We start from the raw sequence: 13,582 nt of genomic DNA on the forward strand, positions 1-13,582 counted from the left end.
TCTTTTATTAATATTCATTTTTCATGACCAAAATAACATTATGCACAGTGAGGAGCCTACAGGTTACAAGCTTCACTATTAGAAAAATACAATAAAAAAACACATTTTTTAATGGCTTGTTGTCAAGGTTGTTTCAGATCAACACCTGCAAGTGACCACTAGGCTAGCTTACCGTTGAGTGGGGTGTCGGATTGTTTTGAAGCCTCGACACAATATGGCACATTTGCTTCAACTGTTTCACGAAGCCTCGATCTGCCCACCACTACCTTCAGTGTGAGTGTAACCATATAAAAATGCTAAATGTAGCTTATGGTCATCCTGAAAGCTGAAGAGTCACATTAGAAGAATGGCATTTGGATAGCATGCTTACCAAGTAGCATGCTAAGCTAACTAACATAGGCAACAAATACAGGCAAGGTCAACTTGAGACAAATATCTTAGGAACTATAGTTCATTTTTAAAAAAATTCAAATAAAAAAAAGAGACTACAATTTATGTCAAAATCCAATATTGTGAAAGTCTGTATCCAAAAATTCGGCATGACACAAGGATGATAGACATGATTTTCTGACAAACTGTTCAAAAGTTATCAGCAACAATAGCCATTTTACAGAACTCATGACCTGTAGGTGGTGCTGTTCCCAAATTTGGCATGGACAATCACATCATGGTTCCGATAAAGCACAGGGGCCTGTTTCAATAAGGAGGTTCAACCAACTCTGAGTTAAAACTTGAAATCTGAGTTGACTTACCCTGAGATGAGAAACTCTGAATTTTCGGTTAGGCCTACAGAAAAGCTGAAATGAGTTAGTTCAATCAACTCTGAGTTGACCTACTCGGAGTTAAGTGCATGCACCACAACTAAAAAACCATTGTCAATGGAGCGCAGATATTACGAGTCACCATGGCAACAGCGCCAAACAAAAAGAGGAATTACTATACAGTGTTGGGTGTAATTAATTACCAAGTAATCTAAATATTGTGATTTAATTAAAGGGATAACTCTTAATTCTTCTGTAATTTAAAATAAAATCTGATGTAATTACATTTAATAGGCTACTGCATAGACTATAGAGAACAATTCTGTATAAAACAATTGTGGATTTAACATACATTTTTAAAAGGTATATTTTTTATGTAACCTTCTCCCTCTACACACTTTGGTCAATTCAAGAATAGTTCATGCAATTGTATATTGTTTATTTGAAAGCATTAAAAGTGCAGTTTCTTGTATCTCCTTGTATTGTTCAAGTGGTTGAGGTTGATGGGATTTATAGTAATAAGACCAATAATTTCTAAAGATAGTGTAGCAAGTCTAAAGACAGTTTATGTTCAATATCAGGTGCAATCTTGATGCATGTATTTTTATTTCATGTGTTATGTGTTCTGGTTTTGTGGGACTTTAAGGCGAGGGCTGTTCTTCTGATGAACGAGCCTGCGCAGTTATGCAGGGCGGGGTTGTTCACGAGGAAGTTCCGGAAGATTGGGTTTCGCGGTTCTGTTGTGATGTGAGGCAAGAGCATCGGATACACAGGTGCTCACGTTAATAAAAGAGCCTTGGGACTATAAAGTGAGTCTGTCATTTTCTCCGATCGCTACAATAGTAATTATTACATTAATCTAAGTACACTGTTGAAAATTACATTGATAACTATTTTAGAGTAACTTACCCAACTGTTATAATATCAGAGGTGAAACTGGAAGAACAGTAGGCCTATGTTATTCAACCTAATTTTAATTTAAAATAATAATAATTTTCAAGTGGAGCAATCCTGCAGGCATTAAAAGACCATGGCAGCAGCTGAAAATTAAATATAAAAACATAATTCAATCAGGTAAGGCTTGAGCATATCATGGGTGAAGGCTACCTGACTTTACAAACAATTGACATATTAAATAACTAAATAGCATCCAGTGTCTAGCAGTGCAGCAGCATTTTTGGCTGAGGGAATTCCAGGAGGGACTTCAGAGCCAGTCACTCCCAAAGATCCAAGGGCCTTCATAAAATGTAAAAGGTTTACATATGTGCTATTTTTAGATAGGCTATTTTTTTATATTTCCATTTATTTTACTTTGAGGTTGGGTTTTTTGTTGGTCCTAACAGATGTCTTTTGGAGCCTCCTGTCCCAACAGAACCCCAGGCAGTTGTAAGTCGCCTACTCAATACACCAGAAATTAAATAGCGTTTTAAAGTGCACTCGACCAAATGCTCATCTTCACAGGACTATGAGGATAAATAGTTTCTGCTACCACAGAGAGGCCTACAGAGGTAATGTTAATATTATGTGTCTACACATCAAACAATCTACACATTCAAATTATTTCACATTTTGATGTGGATAATCTAAGTTTAAATCTAAGTATAAACGGGTATTCTTATCTCTCTCCGCCCTTAGAGTGTGGAAGAACAGCAGGATGACGGTCCATCAACTTCTGTAGCACAGATGAACAGTTCATTGATTTCCAGTAAATGCCACAGTTTAATTCTGTAGAATTTGTTTAGAACTACATTATGTAACTCTAATCTACTACTGTATTTTCAGTTGCCAGTTAAGGAGTTATATAGACTTCATCTTATTAAAAAAAGAATAATAGAAAAAAACTGCAGTAAAAATAAAAAATATTTTATTTATTAATAAAATATTAATTTTATTAATAAAAATTTACTGAAAGAATGAATGAGGTGTTTAAACACTGCTTCCCCTTTAAAAAAGGGGAGGAGAGCGATAGAAACTCTGGGTTTACCGAAGAAAACCTGCTCCCGACCAGGTTAGGTTCACAGATTAAGTTACCATGCAATAAGTTACCTCTCTTTCAGAAACGGGCTTGACTTACTCTGCTTTGTCAAGTTTAACATACCTCCCATTCTGAAACAGAAAACTCAGAGTTTCCCTCATTTCAGGGTTAACATACTCAGAGTTTTCACTTAACCTCCTTTCTGAAACAGGCCCCTGGTGTCAAACTCAGTTCCTGGAGGGCCACAGCCCTACAGAGTTTTATTCCAACCCTACTCACACACTCACACATGAAGGACTTGATCAGCTGGTCAGGTGTGTTTAATTAGGGTTGAAGCTAAACTCTGCAGGGCTGTGGACCTCCAGAAACTGAGTTTGACACCCCTGCGATAAAGCATACCAACGCAGCTCCGTGGTGTCTCGCTGGTACGGCTCGTTATGTTATGTTATGTTCTTTGTTGATGTTTTTGTACTGATGTAATGATTTTGTTCCAAACCATATTAAAATGCTAAATGTAGCTTATGGTCAACCTGCTAGCTGAAGAGCCACATTAGAAGAATGGCATTTGGATAGCATGCTTACCAAGCAGCATGCTACAGTAACTAACATAAGGCAACAAATACAGGCAAGGACAACTTTGGAGACAAATATCTCAGGAACTTTAGTTCCCTAAAAAAACTGGTGTTTTACCTCACAGCACATCCAATATAAGTCAATGGAGTTGGACAAAAACTACGATATAACACCTGTTGGAAAGCATCTTTTGCAGCGATTTTTGTGTGAGCATATCAGTGAACACCCCTGACCACTCAGTGAGTTTCACGTCTTTGTAAACTAAAGTGCCATGTGTTTTAGGAAGGATTGTAAATTCTCGGGCCTGCAGCATTTGTCCAAATTTCAACTATAGCTGCCGCAGTGAATAGTTGTCCTTTTCTTTTTTGTAAGTATTTTTCTAGATCATTGTTCTATGTCTCAATGACATGCAAGCAAACAACCAAATAAAGGATTTCAAGAAAAAAAAAAAGAAAAAAAAGGCAAACCCTCCCAAAGAATGTTATTTCATTTTCATGTTACTAATAAGTATTTTTTATTGACATATTATATATATATATATATACACTCACCTAAAGGATTATTAGGAACACCATACTAATACTGTGTTTGACCCCCTTTCGCCTTCAGAACTGCCTTAATTCTACGTGGCATTGATTCAACAAGGTGCTGAAAGCATTCTTTAGAAATGTTGGCCCATATTGATTGGATAGCATCTTGCAGTTGATGGAGATTTGTGGGATACACATCTAGGGCACGAAGCTCCCGTTCCACCACATCCCAAAGATGCTATATTTGGTTGAGATCTAGTGACTGTGGGGGTCATTTTAGTACAGTGAACTCACTGTCATGTTCAAGAAACCAATTTGAAATGATTCGAGCTTTGTGACATGGTGCATTATCCTGCTGGAAGTAGTCATCAGAGGATGGATACATGGTGGTCATAAAGGCATTTAAACAATGCCCAATTGGCACTAAGGGGCCTAAAGTGTGCCAAGAAAACATCCCCCACACCATTACACCACCACCACCAGCCTGCACAGTGGTAACAAGGCATGATGGATCCATGTTCTCATTCTGTTTACGACAAATTCTGACTCTACCTTCTGAATGTCTCAACAGAAATGGAGACTCATCAGACCAGGCAACATTTTTCCAGTCTTCAAATGTCCAATTTTGGTGAGCTTGTGCAAATTGTAGCCTCTTTTTCCAATTTGTAGTGGAGATGAGTGGTACCCGGTGGGGGTCTTCTGCTGTTGTAGCCCATCTGCCTCAAGTTTGTCCGTGTTGTGGCTTCACAAATGCTTTGCTGCATACCTCGGTTGTAACGAGTTATTTCAGTCAAAGTTGCTCTTCTATCAGCTTGAATCAGTCGGCCCATTCTCCTCTGACCATAGGCGTAATTTGCGGGTGGGACGGGTGGGACATGTCCCCACCACTTTTTGCTAAGGTCGATATTGTCCCCACCACTTTTGAAACATCTCACGGCACGAATGTACCAATACAAATAAATAAAACATCTCCAGTTAACTAGCAGAGCATTCATTTAGTTCGTGTGTAAGAGGCGATCTAGCGCTGAAATGTGTTGTTTTTGAAATCAAGTGATCAAAGTGCTCGTTGCCGCTGCGATCAGTGGCGCGGATACTGTGTTCTCTTGTGGCTCGCGCAGTCTTCACTCGGACGCGCGCTTCAATCCGTTGTGGAGAGACTCTCTATTCGTTCCGGTGAAATTACAAAACAAAATGCATACAAAGTATGCTTGCCTGATATACAACCGCTGATAAACATAATCGGTTTTAATGAGAAAAAAGAAAAAAAAAACTAAACGAGTGCGGATTAGAACCCACAACCTCTGACACGCTTGGCAAAAGTTCTACCACTGGACCATTTCAATACACGCATTAATAACGGATTTACCCACACCAACTATCAAACCTCATTAAACGACAAATTAAACCCATGCACTATTTCAATCGATTGCTGGACATTGTAATGTTATTGTACATACATTGATTTATGATTTAGCAATCATAAACCCCCCCCCCCATCAAAAAAACCCGTCCCACTCACTTTTTAAAACAAAGTTACGCCACTGCCTCTGACCTCTAGCATCAACAAGGCATTTTCACCCACAGGACTGCTGCATACTGGATGTTTTTCCCTTTTCACACCATTCTTTGTAAACCCTAGAAATGGTTGTGCGTGAAAATCCCAGTAACTGAGCAGATTGTGAAATACTCAGACCGGCCCGTCTGGCACCAACAACTATGCCACGCTCAAAATTGCTTAAATCACCTTTCTTTCCCATTCTGACATTCAGTTTGGAGTTAAGGAGATTGTCTTGACCAGGATGCCATGTGATTGGTTGATTACATAATTGCATTAATGAGAAATTGAACAGGTGTTCCTAATAATCATTTAGGTGAGTGTGTGTATATATATATATATATATATATATATATATATATATTACATATACAGTGAGGAAAATAAGTATTTGAACACCCTGCTATTTTGCAAGTTCTCCCACTTGGAAATCATGGAGGGGTCTGAAATTGTCATCGTAGGTGCATGCACTGTAAAAAATAATTCTGTGGCTTAGTAAATATTACAGAAATTTTTAACTTTATTAACTTAATAAAATCTCTGTATATCGTTTACTTGATTGTTTGAGTTAAACATACCAAAATAATTGAGTAAAAATCCAACAGTTAATTTTATCTAAAATTTACAGATATATTTAAGTTTTTTTCAATAAAATAATTTAGTATTTGACTAACCAATTATTTCTTTATAATATACTTAATATATATGTGAAATTTCTATCAAAATATTTGAGAATGTTTAATTAAACTGATCTGTTTCAAGAAACAAAAAAATTACTTAATTCAAATCAATATTATTAATATATTTAACACGCTCTTAAAATTGAGTAAGTTTACTCAATTAAAACAATGCCCCCCTCCCCCACCCTCTGACGTGACGAAAACTCGACGGTTGGAGTGAGCGTGGCTGTTTGAACTCTCCAGTCTCCAGAACAACAGCTCTCTTCTCAGCGTCGCAGATTTGGTGCATTTTCACTGTGAAATTCAGGTTGGTGTATGTTTTATTTTATCTATAAAATCATTACTGTGCTTTAAATCATATTTAATGCAAAACAACATACAGAGGCGTAATTCGACACCTAAACGAGACGAGAGCCGCGTTTGTCTTTTTGCGTGATTGAAACGCTTTGCATAAACACATGACTTTCATAATGATAATGAATATAATTATTATCATTTGGATGATAAAATGTCCTCAGAACTATCACTTTTTGTTTATTGGCAGGTTATGTCAGTCGCTCGCAGTATATTTCGGCTGTGCCTCAGACAGTGACTGTGAGTGAAACGCAGGACGGCGGTATGAAGTTCAAAGTTCACCCGCAGAGCGCGAGTCTGTCTCCGGCACGAGGACCAGCGCAGATTCGGTGGATATTGGATAACAGAGTGGTTGATTACACTTGAATTAGGCTACCTGAATGTTTAAATATTTCATTTTTACTTGTTAAATAAGTTTAAATGCAGGCAATATTGTATACATGAAAAAACAGTCTAAAATGTGCTGTATTGCTGTACTCATTGAAAATAAAGGCCAATGTAATGTATAATGGTGGTTGTCTGGAGTACTATTTTACAAAGGTTTAGAGAAAATAAAAAAGTTAATATTACTCATTAATAAAAACAGTTAATATTACTCATAAATATTGTTTTTTAATGTTTAAATGTTAAATTATTTCTACTCAATTTTATTTGTTAATGTACCAGATGCAGTTACTCATATTTACTTAATTTTTTTACTTGCATTTACTCAATTCATACAGTATATTTCATTGATTTCACAGCTTTAAAATTTACTCAATTTTTTTGAGTGTAAAAATGTTTCACCAATAAAATTGAGTAAATAATAGTTAAACTTTTTACAGTGTGTCTACTGTGAGAGACATAATCTAAAAAAAAAAATCCAGAAATCATAATGTATGATTTTTTTAACTATTTATTTGTATGATACATTTGAACACCTGAGAAAATCAGTGTTAATATTTGGTACAGTAGCCTTTGTTTGCAATTACAGAGGTCAAACGTTTCCTGTAGTTTTTCACCAGGTTTGCACACACTGCAGAACCTTGATATGCTTCTTACAGAGCCACTCCTTGGTTATCCTGGCTGTGTGCTTCGGGTCATTGTCATGTTGGAAGACCCAGCCTCGACCCATCTTCAATGCTCTAACTGAGGGAAGGAGGTTGTTCCCCAAAATCTCGCAATACATGGCCCCGGTCATCCTCTCCTTAATACAGTGCAGTCGCCCTGTCCCATGTGCAGAAAAACACCCCCAAAGCATGATGCTACCACCCCCATGCTTCACAGTAGGGATGGTGTTCTTGGAATGGTACTCATCATTCTTCTTCCTCCAAACACGTTTAGTGGAATTATGACCAAAAAGTTCTATTTTGGTCTCATCTGACCACATGACTTTCTCCCATGACTCCTCTGGATCATCCAAATGGTCATAGGCAAACTTAAGACGGGCCTTGACATGTGCTGGTTTAAGCAGGGGAACCTTCCATGCCATGCATGATTTCAAACTAGAGTTTTGCACTCCCGTGGAAGTCCCACGAGATCCGCAGGACCCGACGAACAACAGAGCGCCGCGGGACAAATTTTGAAAGGTCATTGCGGGAGCGGGCGGGATGATGAAGGTGCACTTGTGGGTGCGGGCGGGGGGGTTGATACGCTGCACTCCCGCAAATTAAATATTAGTGTAAAGTAAAATATATAAATGATTAAAGTAGCATACATAATTTGTAGTTGTGAGGGAGATTCTGTTTGGCAGCAATAAAAACGTTTTAAGCAGCCTAAACTTGGATGTTGTCGTTTGGGGTAGGGCGGGGCCTAATCTCACGCGCACTTGTTTAGAGACAATTCCTTCCCGCTGCTCCGTGTTTGAATTCGAAAGCTTCAAGTTCAAAATAGACAGCATGGACGAGGAAAAGAGCACCTCTAGTGCTTCAGATTTAGGCCTAAGTGCTTCAGATGTAAGCACTTCTCTAAAGAAAGGCACATTTACTACAAAACAAATATCATGAAACCTCAAATCAGACATTTGACAGTCTTTTTCGGTTGTGCATGATGGAGAGGGGAATCAACTAGCCTACCGGGAACGGGACTGAACACTGCGAGAGCTGGACTGAAAATTGTGTCCCACGCAGGTCTCTATTTCAAACCATGACGTCTTAGTGTATTACCAACTGTAACCTTGGAAACGGTGGTCCCAGCTCTTTTCAGGTCATTGACCAGCTCCTCCCGTGTAGTTCTGGGCTGATTTCTCACCTTTCTTAGGATCATTGAGACCCCACGAGGTGAGATCTTGCATGGAGCCCCAGTCCGAGGGAGATTGACAGTCATGTTTAGCTTCTTTCATTTTCTAATGATTGCTCCAACAGTGGACCTTTTTTCACCAAGCTGCTTGGCAATTTCCATGTTAGTAGTTGGATTCTTACTGATTGTATGGGGTGGACAGGTGTCTTTATGCAGCTAACGACCTCAAACAGGTGCATCTAATTTAGGATAATAAATGGAGTGGAGGTGGACATTTTAAGGGCAGACTAACAGGTCTTTGAGGGTCAGAATTCTAGCTGATAGACAGGTGTTCAAATACTTATTTGCAGCTGTATCATACAAATAAATAGTTAAAAAATCATACAGTATATTGTGATATATATATAGGTTTTTATAAAAAATAAATACATTTTAAAATTCACCTTATTTTGCCCATATTTTGGAAAATGCTGTTTTAAAAGTAAAAAAAAAAAAAATAAATAAAAAATAAATCACTTTAATCAGTAGATGGCTGCAGAGCTCTAAACGTACTAGTTTAAAACTAAAAGGCATCTTTTCACAAGTTCTTCCAGTTAGATTCATATCTATATATGAATCTTATAACAATATTATCTTATAACAATAGAAGTTACTTTTTGTCAAAGTTTAGCAGTTTTTGAAAAAAAACAAAAAAAAAAACGTTTTTCAATAATGTTACATTATGATTAGAATCAAACCTGATCAGGATGTTACAAAGAGAATAGTTGGAGTCTTTAGAGTTCATCATTTATTTCAAACCATTTTCCATATGATTCTATTGTTTCTGATTTTGAGGATGAATGTTGTCCATTGACAAAATTCATTTGATTCTAATCCTAATATAACATTATTGAAAAACAGATTTTTTTTTCTAGTACAAAAAAAATGCCACACATAAATAAAGACTAAACTTAACTATTTAGAACTATAACATACAAAGTTTAACTATTACTGGACGTCTGTTAATGTATAGGCTAATGTTCTGAGATGTGCCTATTCATATTTTGTTTAGGTTGTTTACATATTTTCTTCACGCTGTAATGAAGTTAAAAGATCTCATTGTTGAATTGATCATCGGAGATTCTTCTTACACTCCAGAAAACAGAGGAACACAATAAAACAGCAACCAACGAGCAGTAAAGCCGAGCTGTCATCCTGAGGCCTGCAATCTGGAATCTGTCTCTGCTGGAAATGCACTAAATTAGGGTTTTAACGCACTTTTAAATATACAACTTTGGAATTTTAGGTGCGTCTCCAACCTGCCTGTAGCTTTAGTGGTGTAATCTTAAAAACCCTGATTAACTCGTTCAGGTGTGTCTGAGTGCTACTTAAGGGCACATAATAATAATTACCGTAATTAGGAGACGGGCAGATCTAGAAAAATATTTATGGGGTGGCAGGACTTTTTGAGGGGTGGCAATATATGGCAGACCTATACTGAATTTAATCACAGTTATCACAGTTTGATGAGAAATAGTATGTACACACTACAAAAGGGCACAGCTGCCATTTACAAACTCACAGACAAACTTAATCTCATGCAATCGATGTCTTGCATTTGAGGTTTTATGTGAAACAGTTCATATTAGGAATAAGTGACCAAACAATGTGATCTCCCTTAATAGGAGATAGAAGTATGATAGAAGTTAGGGGCATTATCACAGGAAAGGCATAAGACAGGTGAGGAGTGGCAGATGTGTGAGAGGGAAAGCAAACAGTTTTTTTACTGTGTCAGAGAGGCAGCGTTGCAGGCAGCATTTGTACAAGAAGAAACGTACTCGGTTACTAACGTAACCTCGGTTCTCTCTAGAGAGGGAACGAGTACTGCGTAAATCTTACGCTAGGGGAAAATCTCTTTTCCGCGAGATACTGAAGCCAAAAATTATCCTTAATTTTGAAATAATGTAAAACGCATTGCGGCAGCATGCAGACACAGGCGAGATGACTCGCGCGCCTATTGGCTGCCCTGCGGCAACTGCAGCAGCCTATCGACAAGGCCCTATCGTGACGTCAGCTCTAATAGGGGTGCTTCGCGCCCAATACGTCACGTCCCGCAGAAACGGGCGTGGCCTAGGGCTATAAATATAGCTTCGAGAGGCTAGCTCACTGGTTTTTCATCGCCAGAGCGAACCAGAGCGTGTGCAGGCACGGCAAGATACGCAGTACTCGTTCCCTCTCTAGAGAGAACCGAGGTTAAGTTAGTAACCGAGTACGTTCTCTTACGAGAGGTTCTCTCGTACTGCGTAAATCTTACGCTAGGGGAACACAGTGTAAAACGCTGTGCATGCTAAAATCCAGCACCAAAGTCCCAAGGGCAAGTGCCCAGGCTCATATAGTACATGATCATAAGGGACTCACAGATAGTCCAGGAAAGAGTGGCTAGAATAGCATCATTCCTGCAAAAAATAACATCCTATAAGGAGCGGTTATAATGTTTCATACAGTCAGGGCAACCTCCGGGCTGGATTGACGAATATAGTGGGTCTTATACACTGCCCATATAGCTGCGCGATCAAACAGCGAGCGTTTGCTCAAACAGTTTCAGTATTCTGGGGCAAAACATCGGGGCAGACAGTACCGATTTTTTTTTTTTTTAGACCGAAAGCAGCTTAGCTTGCAACTGGACTATCCAACTGGATAGGCTCTGTTTCGACATGGCAAGTCCCTTAGAACGTCCGTAAAGTGAAACAAAGAGCTGCTCTGTCTGTCTGAAGACAGACGTGCGAGACACATACTCCTTTAATGCCCTGACCGGGCAAAGGAAGCTGGCATCCTTTTCCTCGTTAGAGACCGGCAGGGCAGACAGGGAAATGACCTGCGCCCTAAACGGTGTGTTGAGGGATTTAGGAACGTACCCGTGCCTCGGTTTGAGTATGACTTTCGAGTCATTTGGCCCAAACTCCATACACATCGCGCTCACTGAGAGTGCTTGTAAGTCGCTTTACTGAAGCGAGAGCCAGAAGAAACACTGTTTTGAAAGACAGATGTCTAATATCTATTGATTGGATCGGCTCGAATGGGGCACCTTTCATGGCTTCCAAGACCGTAGAAAGGTCCCATATGGGAACTGAGGGAGGTCTGGGAGGATTTAACCTCTTAGCTCTCCTAAGGAAGCAGATCGTTCCTTCCAAGTGACTGGCCAAGCGTTGGTTTTGAAAAGGCTGCTATAGCTGCCACATAAACTTTGAGCGTGGATGGGGCTCTTCCCTTATCCAGTTGCTCTTGTAGGAAGGAGAGAACCTCCGTCACTCCACAGTCTTGGGGTGAAAAGCCGCGTGCTGTGCACCAGCTGGAGAACACAGACCATTTTGAGGAATAGAGCCGCCTCGTAGAGGGGGCTCTAGCCTGCATGATCGTGTTTAACACTCCCTGTGGGAGATCAGTGGGGACCCGTTGATGGCCCACGCATGTAGGGACCAATGCTCTGGGCGAGGATGCCAGATCGAGCCCTTGGCCTGAGAGAGGAGGTCAACCACTGACATGTTGTCCGAGCGGACCAAGACGTGGTGTCCTGTTATCTGGGGACGAAATCGCCTCAGCGCGTTGTCGACTGCCATCATTTCCAGGCAGTTTATGTGCAGAAGCTTTTCCCGTTCTGACCACTGGCCGAAAAACGGTCTGCCCTCGAGCAGTGCTCCCCATGCCGAGGTGGAGGCGTCCATAGACACCATCTTCACACTCGAGGAAGTCCCCAGGCTTACACCTGAGGGCATGACTGATAATAGTGTCGTGATCCAGTCATGACAACGCTATTCTCAGCCTGCGCTCCAGCTGGGTAATCAACTTTATTTTTAAAAATAATTTATATATTTTATATTCAAATTGAAAACATGATGTGATTAACACTCAAATCATTCAAGTCCCGAGTCTTTAACTTCCAAGTCCGAGTAAAGTCTCAAGTATTTTATTTTTTGTCAAGTCAAGTCACAATTCATAAAAATAGTGACTCGAGTCGACTCAAGTCCAAGTCACCAAGTCACAAGTCCCCATGTCTGCTTATAATCCACATAATGCAGGGAAACTGTAAAATTAACTGCAGTAGTGCTGAAAACTTGCACCATAAAATTACAACACTCGAACTGTAAATGTATGTTTATTTTCCATGCATCATTTTATTATATCCATGTGGTTACAGTCAAATCATAACAGTGAAATCGCCCTCGAACTCTTCTGTCTTGCCTGCACTCGCGACAGTGACGTGAGCTCCACTGAAAAGTCTTCTTCCTATTGGTTGTCGCTCGCGAAAATCGCTTCTCATTTGCATAAAGTTGAAATTTTTGCAACTTTTGTCGATTGTCGCTTAACACGCCCACATTCTGTCGCCAACAGTCACTGTCGCGAGTGTCGCCGGAAGTCGCCAGCGCTCCATTGGAATGAATGGAATTGTGTCACTTTGTCGCTGCATGACGCTGGCGGTGTGAACGGGGCTTGACGGTGTGCAGTACATGGCTTTCATTGAATGCATTCTCCACTGAGTGTCCCACCAATTTGGAACAGATTCCCAGGAGCCGTGAAATCCTGGCCTTCAGATGAGCTGAGAGACCCCCAAACCACACTGCGCCTCCATACTGCAGAAAAGAGACATGATTTCGCTGCTCCGAATGAACTAAGTCTCCTTAAAAAGTAAATTCTCTGCTGTACTTTGCTGCAGATATAGTCTACATGATAAGTCCAGGAAAGGTCACTATCCATGTACACTCTGAGATATTTGAACGATGATTTTTGTTTTATGGTTTGATTGTGAATAATTATTGGTGTAATGTGGCACTCATGAGAGGTGCCAAAAACAATCTCCTCAGTTTTCTGTGTATTGAGGATGAGGGCATTTAGATCACACCACTTTACTAGATTATTCACTGTTTCCACATAGAGATCGGCCCCCTCTCCCTCCTTCATCA

The sequence above is a fragment of the Scardinius erythrophthalmus genome (genome assembly GCF_964197995.2).
Source record: "Scardinius erythrophthalmus genome assembly, chromosome: 14".
Taxonomy (NCBI): Eukaryota; Metazoa; Chordata; class Actinopteri; order Cypriniformes; family Leuciscidae; genus Scardinius; species Scardinius erythrophthalmus.